This window comes from Castor canadensis, chromosome 10, assembly GCF_047511655.1.
Source record: "Castor canadensis chromosome 10, mCasCan1.hap1v2, whole genome shotgun sequence".
In the NCBI taxonomy this organism is placed as follows: Eukaryota; Metazoa; Chordata; class Mammalia; order Rodentia; family Castoridae; genus Castor; species Castor canadensis.
Window position 1 is genome coordinate 128,769,187 of NC_133395.1, and position 20,046 is coordinate 128,789,232.

Sequence of the window (20,046 nt, forward strand, 5' to 3'; positions counted from 1 at the left end):
CCTCAACTAGAAAGGGACTTAAAAAAAAAGAAGAAGAAGAAAGAAAGAAAAAAAAACCATTTTTAAAAGAAGCAAGCAAGTTGAAATCCAGCTAATCAGGCTTGTGCAGAGCTGTTACCATGCAAGCATTCACAAGGTTTTTAAATATACATTGTGCTATGAATGTCCAGCAAGAAATCGTGAATTTCTGAAGACATTTTCTCAAGAAAATGGAACTCCCAATGGATCAATTCCAACAAATTTGCAATGCTGTTGCAAAGCAAAATTCAAGAATAGAGCATCTGATAACGTTTTACTGACTAAAGCGGAACCCTTTAGAAAGACAATAAAACAGCCCAAGGTGATACTTGGAGATTACAAGGGAGATACTTCCAGTTTGCTCCGTTAACTAGAGGAGGGAGGATGACTCTTGGGCTATCCTAGCCCTTTCATGGTAGAACATACAAAGCCCTGCCTTGGGATAAACAGCTAAGTTAGCTAGAAAACATGCAATTTAAAGGCAGAATGGATGAACAAATCTATTGGGTTACATACCATGCGTACTAAATCTGTGGATCCAGAAATGTCACATGTACGTTATTGGGTACCTCAACCTCGACATTCCCCAGAGAAATTTGTAAAGGTCCAATCAGGAAGTGATTTGCAACAGTAGATTATTATGAACGACAGGCCTTTCTTTTTTATGAGGAGTCTCCCAGTACAGGACCTTTGCACTTGCGGTTCCCGTTCCAGAATGTTCTTCCCCCAGATAACCTCATGGCTTCCTTCTTTTCTCGTTGCCTGTTTCTTCTTTAATGTTCCTAGGTAAGAGCAGCCCAATTGTCATTTATTCTTCATTTCTCTAACCTAGTGCATTTTCTCCACATGACTTATCCCAGGAGATAAATTTCTGTCTCTTCTTCTAGGACCCAGGCATAGTGGACCCAGGGAGCAGTTGTGCCCCCTGCTGTGTGCCTGACTTGTGAGGTAGTAACAGGAATGCACTGGACGGATAAATGAATAAATGCATGCGGGTGTGTGCTAATCCACAGCTTTTGTGTCCTGCAGGCAGCAGGCAGCAGGCTAGAAGCAGGTTCCTCTACTCACAGTGGTGCCTCACTTTCCAGTGAAGAGAAGCCTGAGTTTAAGTTATTCACCTTATAACTCAGAGACAGACCTCTCAGGCCATTCTAAAGTCAACAGAAACTTTGAGCCCAAAAGCCTTGAAGTGAGTTACGTTTTAACTCTGGAGTCAGACTGCCCTGGTTGGTGTCTCAGGTCCTGACCTGAAAAATTGTGACCTGAAAGTTACTGTACCTCCCAAAGTCTCAGCTCTCTTACCTGTAAAATATGTCCAATGAAAAGTCTTGCCATCCAGCAGCCACAGGGGCATGCAGGAAGGATTTAAAATAAACACAGGGCCTGTGTCAATAAGCCTTCTTACACAATTGTGTTTAGGAGTTATTTTCTATTCCAAAAAGTAAATAAGAGATTAGAAAGATCTCTAGATATTGTTGAGCTTATATTTTTTACTGAATTAATTGTGTACAATTAAAAAAAAATAAGGTAGAGGTCTCCCTCAGTATCTATGGAAGACACTCCAACGACCCCCACCCCCACCGTGGCTATGGAAATCCACAGACACTCAAGCCCCTGACAGAAATAAGATAGCACAGTACTCGCCTATAACCTGTGCAAGGTCCTGCTCCATATGTTAAAAACGTCACTCTAGCTCACTCATCATACCTAGCACAATGTCACTGCTAAGTAAGTAGTTATTACATCACCTTATTTAGGGAGTAAGGACGGAAAAGAGATCTGTACATGTTCAGTACACACAAGATTTTTTGTTTGCATGTTTGAATATTTTTTCATCCATGGTTGGCTGAATCTAAAGATATGGAGCTTGTACATACAAGGAGGGTTGACTGTCAGTCATCTGTTTCTGGGCCAGGTGTGGTGATGTATGCCTGTAAGCCCAGCTAAATTGCAAGGTGGAGATAGAAGGATCATGGCCCAGGTTGCCCCCGCCCCAGAAAAAAAACATGAGACCCTATATGAAAAGTCAGGGAGTGTGGCTCAAGTGGTACAGCACCTGTCTGGCAAGTGTGAGGCCTTAAGTGCAAACCCAGTACTACAAGAGAGAGACACACAGAGAGAGGCCTCATGCAGTAACAGCAGCCCTCGTGAGTTCGTCTCCTGTCCCGTGCACATCTAGTCAATGATTCATCTGTCCTCTCAAAGGAAATATGAAAATAATGTCAAAAACTATCGTAATATGTTTTCCAATTTCCCCAACATAGATCTTAGTTTCTGATGTCTCTGAGAGGCATGTGTAATGAAAGAATCAGGATTTCACTAGAATACACTTGGCTCCAGGACACTTTACTTTCTCAAAGTTGAAAGTTAATATCTTTTTCCCAGAACACACATTTTACATGACTGTTCTTAAAGACCACTGTAGTTGTCTATTTTTCACCTTCTGTTCATGCTGCAAGCCTCCTGGAGGTGTGTGCCTTGCCACACGTGGCTTCACACAGGTAGCTGACGACATAAACACAGAACTCTGAGAGCTGCAGGTGGTTAGGTCTGGCTTTAGGGGCCCCAATGTTAGATATGCACAAAGATAGAACAGAATCAATCCCATCTCAGAGGGATTCAACAGAATGTAAAATCATTTTTATATTCACATATATTAAGTATTGATGGTTCCACTGTGACATCACACAACATACAGGATGTCTGCAAACTGACAGCTCCTGTTCCATGCATTTCTTTCTTTAAAATCTGTTTCCGTTCCACTCCAAGTATATAAGACTATCCTGGTACTCCACTAGACATCTCTGCACCCAGTTTTCTGACTACTTGGTGCCTGCAGGTTGCAGGCAAATTATCTTACAGAGAATGACCCATGAGGTCCTCTAAGGGGAGTCCAACAAGCCAGCACACAGCTTCTGAAGAGGAAACCCCACTCAAAACCGCCTCTGCCACTCACAACACTGATCATCACCAAGTCACTTTACCTTGTGAGCTCTAATGTCTTCATCAATAAACACTGACGCGTGGTTCAGTGGGAGGCCCAATCAATATCCAGCCCATCCTTTGAGAGGGGCTACATCAAATAAGATCATCATGAACCTTACAAGGGCTAGGATTGGCCAGGTGCTACAGCTCAAGCCTGTAATCTTAGCTATTCAGGAGGTTAAGATCAGGAGGATCAAGGTTCAAGGCCAGCCTGGGGAAAAAACTCAAGAGACCACCTCTCAGCCAATAAAAAGCTTGGCCTGCTAGTGTGTGCCTGTCAATCCAACTATGAAGGCAAACACAAATAGGAGGATGGAGATCCAGGCTGGCCTGGGGCATAGATGAGAACCTGTCTCAAAAACAACAAGTGCAAAAAGGGCTGGCGGAGTGACTCAAGTAGTGAAGTGCCTGCCTAGCAAGTACAAAGTGCCACGTTCAACCCTTAGTACCTTTAAAAACAAACAGAAAAAGAATACAAAACCACAACAAAAAAGAATGCCCAAAATTGTGGCTGATACATAAAGTCAAAAAGTTTCAACAACAATGAGGAATGTTCTTACATTAAAAGAAACAATGCTATTAAAAACAGTAGACACTGTTTTGCTGTGTGCCACCTATCTCTTCCCACAATCTTTGAAATGGACCTTTCTTTTCTGGACTAATAGTTCCTTTTCCCAGTTGGTTATCTACTCTAAATCCTTGGGGCCTTCACCACCAGAGGGGCAGGTGGCATGGCACAGAAGATCAGAGAGACCTAGACTTGATCCTTCCTCTTCTGAGCAAGTGGTTCAATATCTCTTGGCCTCTGATGCACTGCCTGTGAGTCCACCATAGCTCAAAATCACTGCCACCCAAAGTACCTCCTACAATGACAAGACAGGGCTTACATGGGGGAGCAAGGGACAAGCTGACAGAACTGAAATGCCGGTCATATCCAGGAACACATTCTGATCAAAGGGCCAATGCTTTTTCTGCCTTGATCTTGATGCTGTGACTCTGTCAGAAAGTAAACTGGCTAATGTGGGAGAGATTAAGGCCTGGGACATGAAGCCAAAGCCAACCACAAATGAAGCACAAGTGAGCCCAGCTATCCTTTGAACTGAATGTTAACCAGGAGGGATGTGCTACTCTGCACACTTCGAAATGATGCAACCAAGCCCTCTCTTTGAGTAAGCAGATACGAAAGACATGGAAAGCAAAGGGGACCTTTGCACAGAGGCTCATGGCTCTAATACCCTCCACCTTCTCACAGGGTACCTGGGCCTGACTGTAACTCACAGTGTACAACATTTTAAAAACAGACAAGGGAGAATAAATACATTTGAGGTTGAATCTGCTTGTCTAATTAAAAATATTGCCCTGCTTAATATAGGCTAACCGGCTGCAGAATTAATGTGCCACCTGTGCACATACTTAGTAGGAACAAAACATAAAAGTAGGAACTTCAATAGGTGCTTTGTCTCCTGGTGTACAGAACGACTACCCAAGTTCATGCATGTGCCTCCATTCTTTCGAAAAGACATGGAGACAGAGAGAAGAAACAAAACGAACCATAAGCCAATGAGCTACGGGGCTGATTAAAACACGCACACATGTACCAAAGTGGTCTAAAGAGAAAAACCACTCAGGAACTGGATAAACAGATGACACTTCTGTTTTCAGTATAGCACAACGGCCTATGTGTTAAGAGCACACACTGTATTTTTACAGTCAGTTTAATTCCTACCTCTTGTCCCTCACTGGATTCTCCCTCTGACATTTTACTGTAAAATGTTCAAACATCCACCCAAGCTGACAGGAGTACGTATTTAACACCCATACCAAACCCTCAGCTTCTACCAACTAACACTGTGCCTTGTCCTATGGCTACCCATCTATTTTGAGTTTTCCATGCATGTAAGAATAACTGCCACAACATATTTTAAATGGAAAAGACAAACTACCACACTGTATAGAGGGGATGATCTCACATATAAAAATATGTATGGGTGTGAGTGCTGACAGGCCTAGAAGAGTCAACGGAAGGAAATACCAGAAAATGTGACTAAAGTCACTTTTAGATTTTTTCCCCTACATTACCTGTATAAGTTTTGTTTTCTTTCCTTTTATCTTTTTTCTTTCTTTTACGCAATAAAGGATGGACAATAAAGGAGACGAGGAGAAGATGGGGGTGGGGGTAGGTATGAAGGATGGAGAGTGACAGAGAATACTGGAACCATTAGTCCCTCCCTTGCCAGGCTGGGGACCCTGGGTCAGATTCCTTGCTAAGTTCACTCATGGGAACATTGTTACAGAGCAGAGCGCAGTACATGGTAGCAGCCTGGCTCTCAGTCCTGCTGGCCACCCCCACCATTTCCTACAGATTCACTATTGATCACACGGAGTTCTAGAACAACTTCCAGTCACCTCCCTGAGACTGTCTGTTGAACATTCTAGGGATTTCCTATTTCCAAGCTCTGTTACTTTGCCAGCTATCTAAACAACCCACTGCATCAGATTTCTAATGCAGAGGGAACACAAGGCCACCATTCTTGGCCTCCAGACCCTGCTCAGGCCTCCTGATCACAGACACTTGTTCTGTGTCTACGCTGGCCCAGGCCTCCAGCCTGGGAAAGTCGGGGAAAGCCCAGTCACAGGTGAGCTGCCTCAGTTAGGAGCATCTTCAATAGTCCTCACACTGGTTGATGGAGAAGACTCCAGTTTCACTTCTCAATTATTAAAAGAGAACAACAAATAGAAGGACTGGGTCTATTTCAAGGAACATTCCAACAGTGACACTCAGAGCCTTCAAGACCCACATCAACTATTCATGGGGTGCGAGGACCAAGCAAAATAAGCAGAAGGAGAACTTCCAAGTACCTCTTAAGCTTTGCATGTAAAGACTAGGCATGGCCAGGATAATGCCACAGGTAAGAAATACTAAGACGATCACACTGCAAATGGTATAAAAATGATCATTTACATCAGGCTCTTGGATTCCTAAATAGCACTCATGGATGGATGAGCAGAATCTCAGAGCTTCAGGGTTTAGTTTTCAAATCCTGCATCCAGCTTCATATGAACAAACTACTGTCACATTCACAGGCAAAATACAAGGTTTTACTGGACTTTGTTAATATTACTCACTAAAAACAAACAAACAAAACTAGACAAGCACATCCTATGAGAAGTCCAGGCACTTGGAACTATGACATCAAGTTCATCTGTAGCTGAGCACTCCCCCACACACAAACACACACACACCACCACATGCATGTGGATTTCACAGGGGGGACCCTGTCTGTATTCAAGTGACTGAGCATCCTTTATCTCACCCCCACCAATGCATAAGATACACAGCTGTATCACAGGCTCTGAGATGTTCTCAATAAAAAAAAACAATTCAAAGCCAGGTTACATCTCAACCAATAAAAACTGAGTATGGTGGTGCACGCCTGTCCTCCCAGCTACGTGGTACATAGGAGGATCACGGTCCAGACAGGACCAGATACAAACATGACACCCTATTCAAAAACTAACTAAAGCAAACATGGCTGAAGATGTGGCTCAAGTGGTAGAGCAACCCACCTAGCAAGCATAAGGCCCTAAGTTCAGAGGACAGCACCCTCAAAAAAACAAAACAAAAAATATCACCCATGCCCAGCCCAAATGGATGGATCAGAGACTCCTTGATCTCTTTGTAGATTATCTGCCTAATGTCCCAAGGAAAACCACTGGGAGGGTTGGTGGTGTAGCTAAGAGATAAGGAGCTTGTCTAGCATGGAGGAAGCTCTGGGTTCAACCCCGCTGCACCACAGAAACAAAAACAAGACCTGGGAAATGAGCATGTCAAAGATAGAATTAAAACCCCAAACCCAGCAATTACCTCTTAGTACAATAATAATTTTTCCATCTACAAGTTAGGATTATGATTTTCACTCCTGTCAATAGCAAGAAATGTCTCCATCTTCCAAGAAACCACATAAGTTTTGTTAAAATGTGGACATAAAAACGTGTTTTGAGCCTAGGTCTTCAATGTGCGAGCCAGTATTTCTATAAATAAGACTTAGAATGTCAGAGCCAAGAGGGAACTTGGATACCAAAGAATCCAACTCATTTCACAAAGGAGGACACTGAGACTGAGAGATTTAAGTGGCTGATGCAAAGTTATAGGGACATTAGTGCCCCTAGAACAACAAGCAGACAGAGAAAAACAGACACACACATTATTAGGAATTCTAAGTGTAAGCAGAACATAAGCCAAGAATTAGTTGTGTTTTAATTAGGCCCTGGTTGCTCACTCCTATAATCCAAGCTACTTAGGAGAAAGAAACCAAGAGGATCATGGTTTGAAGCCAGCCCAAGCAAACAGCTCACAAGACTATAGTTCAACAATAGTCAACACAAAATAGGACTGGCAGAGTGGCTCAAGTAATACAGTACTGCCTAATGAGGCCCTGAGTTCAAACCCCAGTATCGCCAAAAAAAAAAAAAAATTAGTTGGGTTTTGTTTGTTTGTTCAGTTACAGGCTTTAGTATCTGACATGTGGGCTGAACTACAAAACAGCCATGACCACAAACTGCCCTTAGCCCCTCAAAAAGAACTCAGCCATGAAACATAAAGGCAACTTTAGAAAACTGATAAAATAAACCACTTAAAGAGTAACCCCTTGGTTTGAAAGTAAACCATTTGGCTTAGTTGAAAACAGGACTTCAAAGGGACTCGGAATAACAAAGTAGAGATCTCACTGCCTTTCATGACAATAGAGATTAGACCTCCCATGATTGTCCCATGTTTGTGGGAGAAATTCTTAAAAGTATCTGCATCATGATAGGCATTGCGCTTAGAACCAAAACACAATAGTAGACACAAAGTTACATTCTTGTCTTTGGGAGCTGGTGAAAAGGAAGACATTAATCCTAATTCAAACAAGGACACGTGGAAAATACATAGGAAGGAATGCCACGAAGTCATTTTGAGACTAGGAGAAAATACATAAGGGATGCTAACATAGAGAAGTCTTCCCAAGAAGCCCTAGGCTGAGGGCTGAAGGTAGGAGGTCATGAGGTGAAGAGGAGAGAAAGGAATAGTGTAGGCAGGAGGAACAGCATATGCAGAGGTCCTGTGTCACCCCAAGCAGACTAAGCCATAACCAGCATGGCAGCCACAGAAAAGGGAGGGTGTACAGCAAAGAAGAAGAGGCAGAATTCACCCAATGAAGGCTGGACCGACCCTGGCACAGGACTCTGCCTTTATCATAAGCTTGTGGGACACTAGCTAAGAGACTCAGGCTAGTGATCAAATGATTTCAACATTTGCATTTTGCAAAGATCACACAGGCTGCAGAATGAAGGACCAACTGGAGAAGGGCTAGCAGTCTATGATTTTAAAAACCAGCCAATCTTATACCCTGGATTCCTGTTTTGGATAAAAACCAAAGAAGGGTCTTGCAAAAACGTGCAAAGCAGTTCTACAAACACACATCAGACAACAGGTGGATCCAGGGCTGGCCAGAAAAAGACTGCCTCCAAGTCAAATGATGCCATTCGCAGCATCCTCGGGGATCAGCTCAGCGGTGGTCCATGGGATGCAAATAAACATTCTGAGCCCCCACTTCGCCCACCATGGAATTTACAGATGGTTTACTCCGGCATCTGTTTCCCATTGGCCAAGTTCCATCATTATTGATTTTAGACTTGGAGTTATCTCTGTATTTGAGCTTCCGGGCTAAGACATGGAAGATCCCACACCATAACCTGAATAGTAACTGTTCCAAGTTGTCCTCCTAAAAATGAACACTGCACTCTGGTCCCACATCTTCAGCAGATGCTGAGGATGACACAGGGAATTAATGGACCAGCCCAAGATTTTAATATCATCACTTGTCTTTCTCAAAACCACATGCAGCTTCTTGTAATTTTTTTCTCACATTAGAAACAATCTCAAAGTCTTATGTTTCCAGCTTTTAGGAGATAAAAAAAAAACTGACTCACTTTATATGGAGTTAATTCCTTTTAATCAAAGGGGTGGAAACCACTTTGCTCCATTTTTCTCTGCAGAGGAAACGAGGACAGGCATTATAGCTGGCCCTGGACGAGTTGCAAGTTTGGACAGAACTGAGGCTGTTGGGCTTAATTTGGCCAAATAAAGGAACTCTCAACCCAACGAGCATTTGGTCCGCAGAGCTGATTCTCTTCCTATCACAGATCAAGGACACCAGCACTTCTGTTTAGAAAAACTGGCAATGCTGTTTAGACAAACAGCCCCAAGAAGACAGACTGTGGATAGGAAATGCGGCCTGTTGCAGTTATCCTTCTTCCTTCCCTCGTGAGTGCTTTTCGTGTAATTTTTACTCATGAAGTTGCCAGTGTTAATTTCTACAGGCCAAATTTGGCTCGCTCATTTCTTGCCAATTCTACAGTCAAATTCTGTGTGTGTGTGTGTGTGTGTGTGTGTGTTTCCACTGAATCGCACCTAACGCCGAAGAGATTTCTAGGACCACAGACTTGACAGGCATGTAGGCAACATCACACTTGGGTGTCTCTAATGACAAAATCTCTCTCTTGTTAGCAAAACCAACCAAACCCTCCGAGCTGGCCCACGCTCAGCTCAATGCATGGATCCAACAGAACCTGTACAAAGGTGTCACAGAGCCACCACAGACAGGCTATTTGCATATTCTTCTGCCCAAGAAAACAAAACTCCAATGAAGCAAAGGCTAACTACCATTTTTCTTGAATATTCCCTTGTAGGATTCACAAGTGAAACACACTATTCATTTTAGAGCTGGAATCAAATGGCAAGGGCAGGAACAACCATTTGTTTCCTCTATTTTCTATAATATGCTAATTCAAAGCTGATTCCTTTTCTATTATTCTTTTGAAGTGATAATAGGGTTAGACTTTCACTTCCACTCAAAAGAGCTAATAGAGAAAGAAATTAGTAGCTGTCAGAACCACAATAATTTTTTATGCCCAAGTCTGATCCAAACACTACTGTCAATTATCCTACAAAGTAGGATAGAAACTATACCAGAAGATTAATTTGGAGCAACCACAATTTTTTCCCAGTACTGAGGTTTGAACTCAGGACCCATGCTTGCTAGGAAGGAAAGTGCTCTATCACTTAAGGTACCCTGCCAGCCCTGATTTGTGTTGGGTATTTTCAATAGGGTCTCACAGACTATTTGCCCGGGCTGGACTTGAACCACGATCCTCCTGATGTCTGCCTCCTCAGTAGCTAAGATGACAGGCGTGAGCCACTGGCATTGCAACCACAGTCTTATTATTTATTTTTTGTACTTATTTGATTCAGACCAGATGTATTTCTGTGACGATTTAAGAAAGCATCTATTTAGTCTGTTATATCTATTTTTAAAAGGTTATGCATTTTAAGAATTTAAGCATCAGAACTTAGTGACACACAGGGGACAGGGAAGTGATAGTCCAAATTAGGGTTTCTGTCTTTTGCAGCAGAAAAGCAAAGAGGAAAAAAAAATTAAAAGCAGATGTTAGCAGACATTGGAGACAGGGTGAGACTCAGTTGCTCTTATGGTTGTACTAACACCTGCTCTTGACAGCTAAGACAGAAAGTGGGATCTCCATGAACATGGTTAGTATCTCAGACTGCCGTGCACTAGGGTAATGTCCTTTTTTAACTGGTTGCTCAAACTACCACGTCATTTGCAAGCTAATTTGGAAGTTTCTGGTCTAATTCAGCATTTCTCAGCGTGTGCAAGCTGTAGCTTGCACATGGGTGGCACATGGGATGGTTTCAGGCGGCAGGTGGATAAACACACACACACACTTTTAATAGCTAGGTATTTACTTTTACGGTGTTCTTTCCTTTATCAGCCACCATAACACCAGCTATCCATTTATGGCCAAATTCTAAAGTTTCCTTTTAGAAAACTTTTAAAGAATCCTTAAAAACAATTCATACAAAAAATATTAGAAATATCACATTCTAGATGTAGAAGGCAAAATGAGGGTGTGGGTTCTGACAAGCAATCATGCAGCTGCACAGTAACAGGGAAGATGACGAAACTCGAGAAAATGATGGGTAAGAGGAGTGCCTTCTAATTCTATCCAGACGCTATGGTAGTCGCTTCATCTTTCTGAGCCTCAGTGTCCTCACCTGCACAGGAGCTGAAATATGTACATCTCAATGTTCCCAGCATGGGACTCCTTCAAGTAACAAATTGTATACATACACATCAGTATACTGACAACTATACAGACATAAACACATACAGATTCACACACCTATATTTATATATAGACATACCTATATATGTCATATACACACTTGTATACACACTTTATACATTTGTATATAAAGATCAGACTCTACCCAAGGTTGGGGTTGATCAGGAAAGATGTGGTACTAAGAATATAGTAGTTACAGCTGGGTGCTGGTGACTCACACCTGTAATCCTAACTACTCAGGAGACAGAGATCAAGGGATTATGGTTCAAAGCCAGCCCAGGAAAATAGTTCGAGAGAACCTATCTCGGAAAACCCTATCACAAAAAAATTGGGCTGGTGGAGTGGCTCAAGGTGAAGGTCCTGAGTTCAAGCTCCAGTAATACAAAAAAGTTTTTCCTGCCTGACCCTGAGTACTGGAGTTTCTAGCTCCTGTCCTGACCAGTGTCTGGTGAGCTCCTGACACTGGGTGCACCCAGTGAAACCCCATGTCTAGGAGCTTGTCCACATTCCTCTCAAGCTGTACAATGTTCATATTCCATGGAGCCTCACCCTAGGATGCCCTTGAGATGGGATTAGAAATGCCTACTGCACTAAGGATGCTATCAGTGTACAAGGGGAAAAAAACCCAACAAAGGAACACTTGTCATTGACACTCCCAAAGTCTTGGGTTTCCTGAAGAGCACTAATCTATTCTTTGGGCAAAGATGAATGAGAAAGAGCAAGGGAAATTCAGAACAACAGAAGCAAGTGAGTGAATATCATTTTCCTCTATTCCAACATCAGGGTAAAAAAAATTAAACAAACAAGAAGTGAATTTAGGTATGCAATGCCATCCTGTACCCTCAGGTAAATTTATGCCCTGTTCGTAATTTCAGGAAAAAAGAGAAGAAAACTACACATGGTTTCAGTATTTCCTCTGTGCTAGGGCCATCTAGTTAACTTTTTATTTAATAAGGCAACCAAAATTGCATGTGTTTCCTAAATAATCTTGAATTTATACAATTTGACATTTTTTTTCAAAGAAGCATAAATTGTCTGAGGGCCAGCTCCCCAATGCATGACAATAAGTTGCCATCCATCCTATTTTAGGGGAACCGCAATATGCAAACGTCGGTCATCAGCCAGTTTTGGGACAGACACCTGCATAATGAATGGCTCACTCTAGAAATAGAAAGGTTACTGGTCTGGGGACCTCCTGCCCAAAGGAAGACTGGCTCCACGCTTCTTTCATCCAAGTGGTATGATGTCACCAAGCCACTACCCAAAGTCCTCTCTCAGCATGGCAGGCTTACTCCTAAAACCATTACCACCTGCCATAATTCTCTTACACAAAAACAGACTACAATTGCCAGCCTATCATTAGCCTCCCAGCTGCCTCAGAACTGCTGATGGAGCACCTCCATCTGACCAGCTCAGGAGACAGTCATCATCTTGTCCCCTCCTGATGTGGCCTGATCTTCTGCTGTCATTTCACAAGATGCTCTACTTTTGAAATGTTCTAACTGCCCAACTTTCTAATGCAGTCTGCAGTCCCTGAGCCAGCTGGGGTCTGAGCATCACCTGCTCTCAGACATTTCTACATCTTCGTGGTCTGATATGCGACAGGAAACACGAACGAACTTCGAAGCTTTCTAACACAAGTCAAGGACAACACATAAAGGAAATCAGAAGCTGAGGGAAACAATAAGGGTGTGAAAAAAACATCCAGGTAAACACAAACTTGCCAAACAACAGCCGTCCTCTGTCCTGCTTTTCACTTCCATGAGAAAAAAGCACATTGTAATCTAAAATGTTCTGCTGCTTCTCAAACTATTGTGTATTAATCACTTGGTTGAAAAAAAGAAAAAAATCTCTGATTCAGTACCACCAGGCAGGGCCCTCGATTGCTCACTTTGGCCACCATGCGGTACTAATACTGCTGGCTGGAGGGCCACACTTGGATGGCGCTTTCCCGTCCTTTCCTCCTCCCTCCCACTTTCCTAGGGAGGTCAGGAGAACCCACAACTGCAGACAGGTTTCCACCTGAGCAAGGCTGAAAGCCTGTTTCAGATGAATCTGAAGTGTGGAAAAATAATGAAAAGAAAGCCCAAAAGAATAATTGTCCAAGTTGCAACAAGCCTGTCCAATTAAAGGTGGAAGTAACTCATTGGAACGGCCCTTGAACTCCCACACCTCTAGGAAGGATCCAGTGGTCAAACTGGATCAGAAGAAAAAAGTGACTGATTTCTCTCTTGGCTGTGCAAGTCTTGAAATTCTGCTACTTGCAATAGGTAGGTGTTACCTATTAATTATGGGTACATATACACACACACACACAACACACACACACACACACACAGAGAGAGAGAGAGAGAGAGAGAGAGAAAACAACAAACCAGAGCACTCCAGTAGAGTCCCAGTGCCAGCTGAGATAAAGGTTATGATTTCCTCAGACAGAGCAAGGGAAGAACCATCTGAAGTCCAGCTCCTAACCCTGAACCTGAGATCTCCAGTTGTTATAGGCAACCAAGAGACAAAAGAGGTCGACACCTCCAATCAAGCATGTTTATAACACCTGTATGCCTCTAGAGACAGTTTCCCAAGCTTTCTGAAGGTGAATGGATGAATGCACACCATACCCGGGAGACCTTCCTTCCTGAGGCCCATTTTGCAGATGAGGGTGCAGAAGGACACAGGAGTGTTGGCCATCTACCAAACTCACCATGGAGCAAGTCCAGGCGTGCATCCCACAAGGAGGAGGAGGAGGAGGCTCCCGCCTCCTGCTGCCAAGATCAACCCCACCACAAAGAACATCTCAGGCACAGACCCCAGGGGTTATTCCTTTGGCAAGGACAGGCTCCTCCTGCACTTCTGCCAAGGAAAACCACATTAGTCCTAAAGGGGTGCCCTCTGATTCCCTCCCCAACCGTTCACCTTTATAGGTCATCGGGGATTAGCCAGGTTTCGGCTAATACAAAGAGCATCTCCTGCTCCTCTTTGGCATGCACAAACGTGTTCCTAGCACGGGACAAAGAAGACCTTGGAAGAGCCCAAGGCCAGGGAACCAGTGCTGGAGGGGCAGCTCAGCGGGGCTCAAGTGTATTTTATACTTTTTACCTAGGTGCCTCCTACCTATCTAGAGCCTGGGGTGTTCCTGGAAGGAAGTACAATTATGTTCTCCAACCCCCCATATGGGATCCACCTGAGCTCAAAATGTCTTGAGATTGGTGATACTGGGGTTTGAACTCAAGGTCTTGTTCTTGTTAGGCAGGTGCTCTACCACCTGAGCCACATCCCCAGTCCTTTTTGTTTTAGTTAGTTTTGAGGTAGGGTCTTGTGTTTTTGCGAGGCCAGCCTGGATCTCAATCCTCCTATTTATGTCCCCAGTGTAGCTGGGGGGACAAGAGTACACTACCATACCCATGTTATTGGGGGTCTCAATAACTGTTTGCCAGGGCTGGCCTTCAACCGTGAGCCTCCTGATCGCCACCTCCCAACTGGCTGGGATTACAGACATCAGCACCACACCCAGCTTGAGAGGCATTTTTAATCAGCTTAACTGTCTAAGGTCACACCATTTCACATGTGGCCCTAAGTATATCCATAAGTCTAAAAAGGGGTATCAGAAAAAAATATATTTCTAATGCAAACATTCCTGCCACACACACATCTCTCTCACTAGTAACAGAGCAGGGCTGAGGGACGCTTTAGCAATATTCTCACCAATCGTAGCAAAGGAGGAATGATAGCATTGGAAACCAGTGAAGTTCCACCCCTTCTGTAGTCAACCAGGGATGATCCTAAATTCTAGCTTGGGCTTCTGATCCTAATAAAGACAAGGCCTGTCTTCAACAAGCTCTAGCTATGGTGCAGGTACTTGGTCCCTTTTTCTTTGACAGTCCTAACCATAACTTTGCAATGTCACTAATGCAGAGGCAGATGCCTCACCCAATGCCCCACCGCCAGGCAGAACAGGAATCATGTCTGGCTCTCCTGACTCCAAGTTCTTGATATTTCCATCATTCTATAACACAGCACATCATGGGGCTGGATGTTTCTATGATAGCTTTGAGTATGATAATGCCTAAGAATGATCAATGGCTGCTAAGTTCAATGGGACAGTAGAATCCAAAAGGATTCGTCATACTCCAGTCTTATCACTGATTTTCCACCCATCTTAGGACCACCACCAAAACAAGGATGGAGTCACTTCCGAGCCAGAGAAATGCAGCTCATAGTTCACAAGTGATTAATGCCCCATAAGTTGCTTGCTGCTGTCACCCTCAAGAAAAGCACATAATCCTTGCCTTCAAGACACCAACAGTCCAGTCAGACAAACAGAACCCCCTCCCAGGAGACAAGTTCCAGCTCGGGCTGGGAGGAAGCTGCAAGCCAAATAGAAGAGGTAAGGACTGTTTTTCCAGGCAAATGAATATGGCAGCTGCTATACTCCAAGTGCTTGTTGAAAAAGACAAAAACCTCTATTTTTGAATATGTATTAATACACTGCAAATGTCACATAATAAACTACAAGGTGTCCTCATTTTACTGTTCCTCATACAGGCTGTGGTCTTAAACTCTGCTCCAAGGGGCCACTGTGGGGTGAAAGATGGGGCTTCCTAGTACAAAAGTGTTTCCTCTGCTCCTAGCAGAATCCCTGGCAAAATAAGTGCTTAATAAGTATCTTCCAAATAAAAAAAAAACAAGGAGTAGAGGCTTTGAGCTCATGCCCTTAGTCAGCTTTAATAAGAACCCAACTTTTGTTTATTTTAAATGTGGGGGGCTCCAAGTGAGACTTCATTTAGGCAAGGCAGCCAAACCACTTTTTTGAAAAAAAGAACTAAAAAAAGACATGAGATTTATGAATATCTCAACATTTGCCCTTATTTTTTTTGCTCTCCGTGACATTCATCCAACATGAAGGGCCATTAAATTGGGCTTGTTCAAACTCTAGCAAATTTCCAAGATACCGACCACGTAGACTCATCCATGTAGGGCTCAACCACATCAATCAATAGTGCAGCCTGTCTAACCTCACAGCCTGCAGGCCAGCTGGGTTTGACCAACAGGCTGGCTCATCCAGGTCTTTGCCCAGGACTGGAAAAACCCTAGCATAAACTCAGTGCAAGGGTCATATACTATGCCAGCTCTCTGAGCCCATGGTAGGTTGAAAGACAATATTAGCTGACACCAACACATCTGGACCTAAGAGCTGAAAAATAAGGCATTCTGTGGAAATGTAGGCAGGCATGAAGGTTGGCCCAAAGCGGTCACTGGAGGAATCTCTCCTTTAGAAATGTCAGGAAAGAATATGAGAATATGTCACTGTTCTCAAAGAACTTTAAGGAAATTCTTTCAATATGAAGCAAGGCAGAGAAGTACTATCTGGAAGGACAGAAGTGGAATCCACACATAAGGTGAGTAGAAAAGAATTTAGCTGAGCCAACTAAAGATGGTTTCTGGTAAGAAGAGGAGCACTGTGGATACAGGAAAGAAAAATAAAAACTTCACATAAAGTGCACAGTTCCTTTAAGACATACTCAGGCCACCACAGGGTCTTGCTCCTGCTGCCCCTTTTGCCTGGAAGGCTCTTTCCCAGTTCTATGTGCGGGGTTCTCCCTGTCACCCTCAAAGTCTTCACATAAAATTACCTTCTTGGGAGCCCCTTCTCTGACTATGCAAACTAAAACACCCTACCTTCATTGTCTGTTAACATGCATGATGTACTTTCTTCTTATAATCATTCCAATCTACACACATGTTCTTGGTTTGTTTTTTGACTCTTCCTTTGACAGACCATAAAGGCAAGAACCACCTCCAAATATCTAACACACAGCCCTGGCACAAAAATGGTACTCAACCCATGGTTGCAGACACATGAGTGAATAAATGCATGCCCAATGAAGAAGGTGGAAAAGGCACTTCCTGAAGAGTAAAAACAGGTAGGGACATATGGCCAGGGATCGTAAGTGATGAAGGATGGATGCTACGTGGAGGGTGGGTCTGGCTGGAGGGAAGGGAAGGGAAAGGGTAAGATTAGAGACAGCCAGAAGCAACACAATGCAGGGAGTTTTCAGGAGCATCACAGGACTTCCACCAGCCAGGCTAAGGACCCTGGATCTCCTGTCAACAAAAGAGCTACTGAAGGTTTTGAGCAGATTTGTGTAACATGACTTAGATGGCTCTAGCAGAAACAGTGCACACATGGTTGTCAGCCACAGACTACTACAATAAGGTGCACACAAAGAACACCACAGTATGAGTGAGAACAGAAGGCTGCAAGAAGAATGCAATGGAAGGGCAGGCAGAAATCTCAGAATTCAGCAGCTGAGTGCACAACTGAGGGAGGGGTTGTTGAAGAACAATACAAATTCCTAGGTCTGAGGCATGAGTGACTGAACAGGTGGTAATGAAATTAAAACACAGGCAAGACAAGAAGATGAGCAGATACAATTCCATCCACAAATGTCTATGCAGATATACGAGGGGAAGGAGGGATTCTTTGTGAGGGTTTCTTTCAGGAACTTAAAAATGATTACCTGGAATCCAAGAAAAAGAGTAACATGAAACAGAACTCTTTCAGAGTGCCCCACATGGAGGTATACAGTGCAACCAGGAGGGAGGTGGAGCTCCCTAGAGGGTAAATCAAGTCAGAGAAAAGTCCCATCTTCAGGGACCAGTCTTGTAACATCAATACTGATTGATGGGGGAACAGCCTCTTTCCTACAGGACAGTAAGACTGTCCTATATCACGTTTAAAGCTCTACACCCTCAGAAAGATGAATACAGCAGTGAACAGCTAAGCACACCCCACCCAAGAGGACCATGGCCATCAGAGAGACCTCAGGAAGCAATGATAAAAGCTGTCAATACCTCTGGCCCACCCAACCCCCAACAGGGACACTCTGTCAAGTCCTCTGAATCCCTTTTTGGTGTTAAAAACTCCCTTGTTCCAAATGTTTCTGTCTAACCAAACTGACAGAACAGTACAGACACGCATGCCAGAGCAAAATATGGCAGCAGTAAAAGTTGACAGAGCTAATTTTCAATTGTTTTGGCAAAACAGCTTGGTCCACCCCTTCGAGTTTGGAAAGCAATCAGCTTATTAGCAGAGACAGGCTACTGTATCTTCACAAGTCTGGTTCAGAGGCCTGCTGTATGGTTTTCGTGTCACGAGAAGTTCCTATGGAGAGAGCCCAGTGTCGTAAGAGGCTGTCCTATGAAATGTATTTCATGCTCAAGGTGACAAGAGTCCTTGGAGAGGCAGAGTCACAGAACCACAACAGGCTAGACACACCATGTGATTCCAAGGAAATTCAGGAGCTGAGAACTCCGCTGGCAGGTGTGGCCTACACACACTACACACAAAAGTAACCTGAAGGGGGCACATCTGGAGACAGGGTTAAGCACACACTTGAACTTGAGTTCCAACTGCCTGGTGAGCTCTACCCTAGCCCAGCCAGCACAGGCACTGGTGGTGGGAGCAGGGGCTTTCCCGCCCTGAGGTGCTGTTCAGCTCGTCCCTTCTACTGTACAATTACAGAATCAATAAAACACCCCTTTGAAACTCCCTGGACTAGTGCCGACATGCAGACAGTAGTCGGCTGACATTTTTTACTATTTCCGTTATTACAGCCAGCAACCAGGAAAAGAAGACTTCAAAACTCAGGCACAGCCTGGGAATGAGAAGGCTGCCCTTGTCCTTCAGATATCCGGGCATCACCAGGCAACCTCACCCAGGGGCAGGGCCACCAGACCAAGGTGACATCATGTGTGAGGGGACTGATGTTAAAAAAAAACAAAAAACAAAAAAACCCAAGGGAGAACCTGCATTCTATCTGCCGTCACCCCACTGGGGTTGGGGGGAAAGGGAGAGGCACAGCAGAAAATTATGTTTTAAGAAAAAAAATCTTTGTTGGACAGGCTCACCTGAGTAACACTTTTTTGCTTTTTCTTTTTTGGTCCGCTCTGAGCGTTTCAGGAACCACAGGCTGTGCCAAGAGCAGGCAGCGAGGCGGAACTCGGCACAGGAGTTGCTGCTCGTGAGAACTTGGGAGGTGGGGGGCAGGCGGAGAAGATGGGGGTACCAAAACGTCCCTGTCCATCTGTTGATGTCTGAGCAAGCGGCAAGGAAATATTGAAATAGGAAGTTAGAAAAATGCTTAAGAGCAAAACCTGAAAGAATATTGTATTTGAAAAGGAAATGTGAGACTGATTGTATAAAAATGGAAAAACAGAATTAACATGTTCCATAATGATTCGTCTGTGTTACCTAAATATTGAGCTGAAATTTGGTGAAACCCTCAAAATAAGACTTCTCCAAAAAGCCGTTGTCTTTGGGAATCAGCACCTATAGACAGCTGAAGCCCCCAGGTGCCCTGCATCTCCCTCACCTGGCTGAAGGTGTTTTCAGTCACTTTATCAAATAAAGTAAAAAAAAAAAAAAAAACATGAGTGGTAAATGCCTTACTCCAAAACCCCAAGACAAGTCTGGTACCAGCATTCCTCAAACATATTTGCATATCCAGTGAAAAACAAAATTCAAAATCTTTCCAAGCTACTGCTGTGATACTGGGAAGCCTGAAAGGCTGGCAACTCAGGGAAATGAAGAATCCTCTTTTTCCTCCAACTCAAATTTCCCTGCCAGACTGACCACAATCTCTGACACAGACCACCCTGGGAGCGAGGCAATTAGGGCTTTTTTTCCCTCTCTCCCTTCTGACCATACCCCAAAATAGCCAGGCCATACCACGGAAAACCTGACTCGTGGACTTTGCCTTGTGAGTGAATTCCGTCATCGCCAGCTCAGTCCAACAGTCCTTACTTATAAAATAAAGACCACAGCCATGCACACATAGTAAAATGAGCAGGCGCAAA

General features: G+C 43.8%; 1 protein-coding gene across 1 annotated transcript in view; it reads right to left on the reverse strand.

Moving 5' to 3' along the window:
• The window catches only part of Foxp1 (forkhead box P1), a 414,133-nt gene extending 402,850 nt beyond the window's left edge, over positions 1-11,283 (reverse strand). Inside the window, exon 1 of the mRNA XM_074044240.1 lies at positions 535-11,283. The gene's annotated coding sequence lies outside the window, so the exon portion shown is untranslated. The remainder of the gene's footprint in view (positions 1-534) is intronic.
• Positions 11,284-20,046: the final 8,763 nt, after the last annotated feature.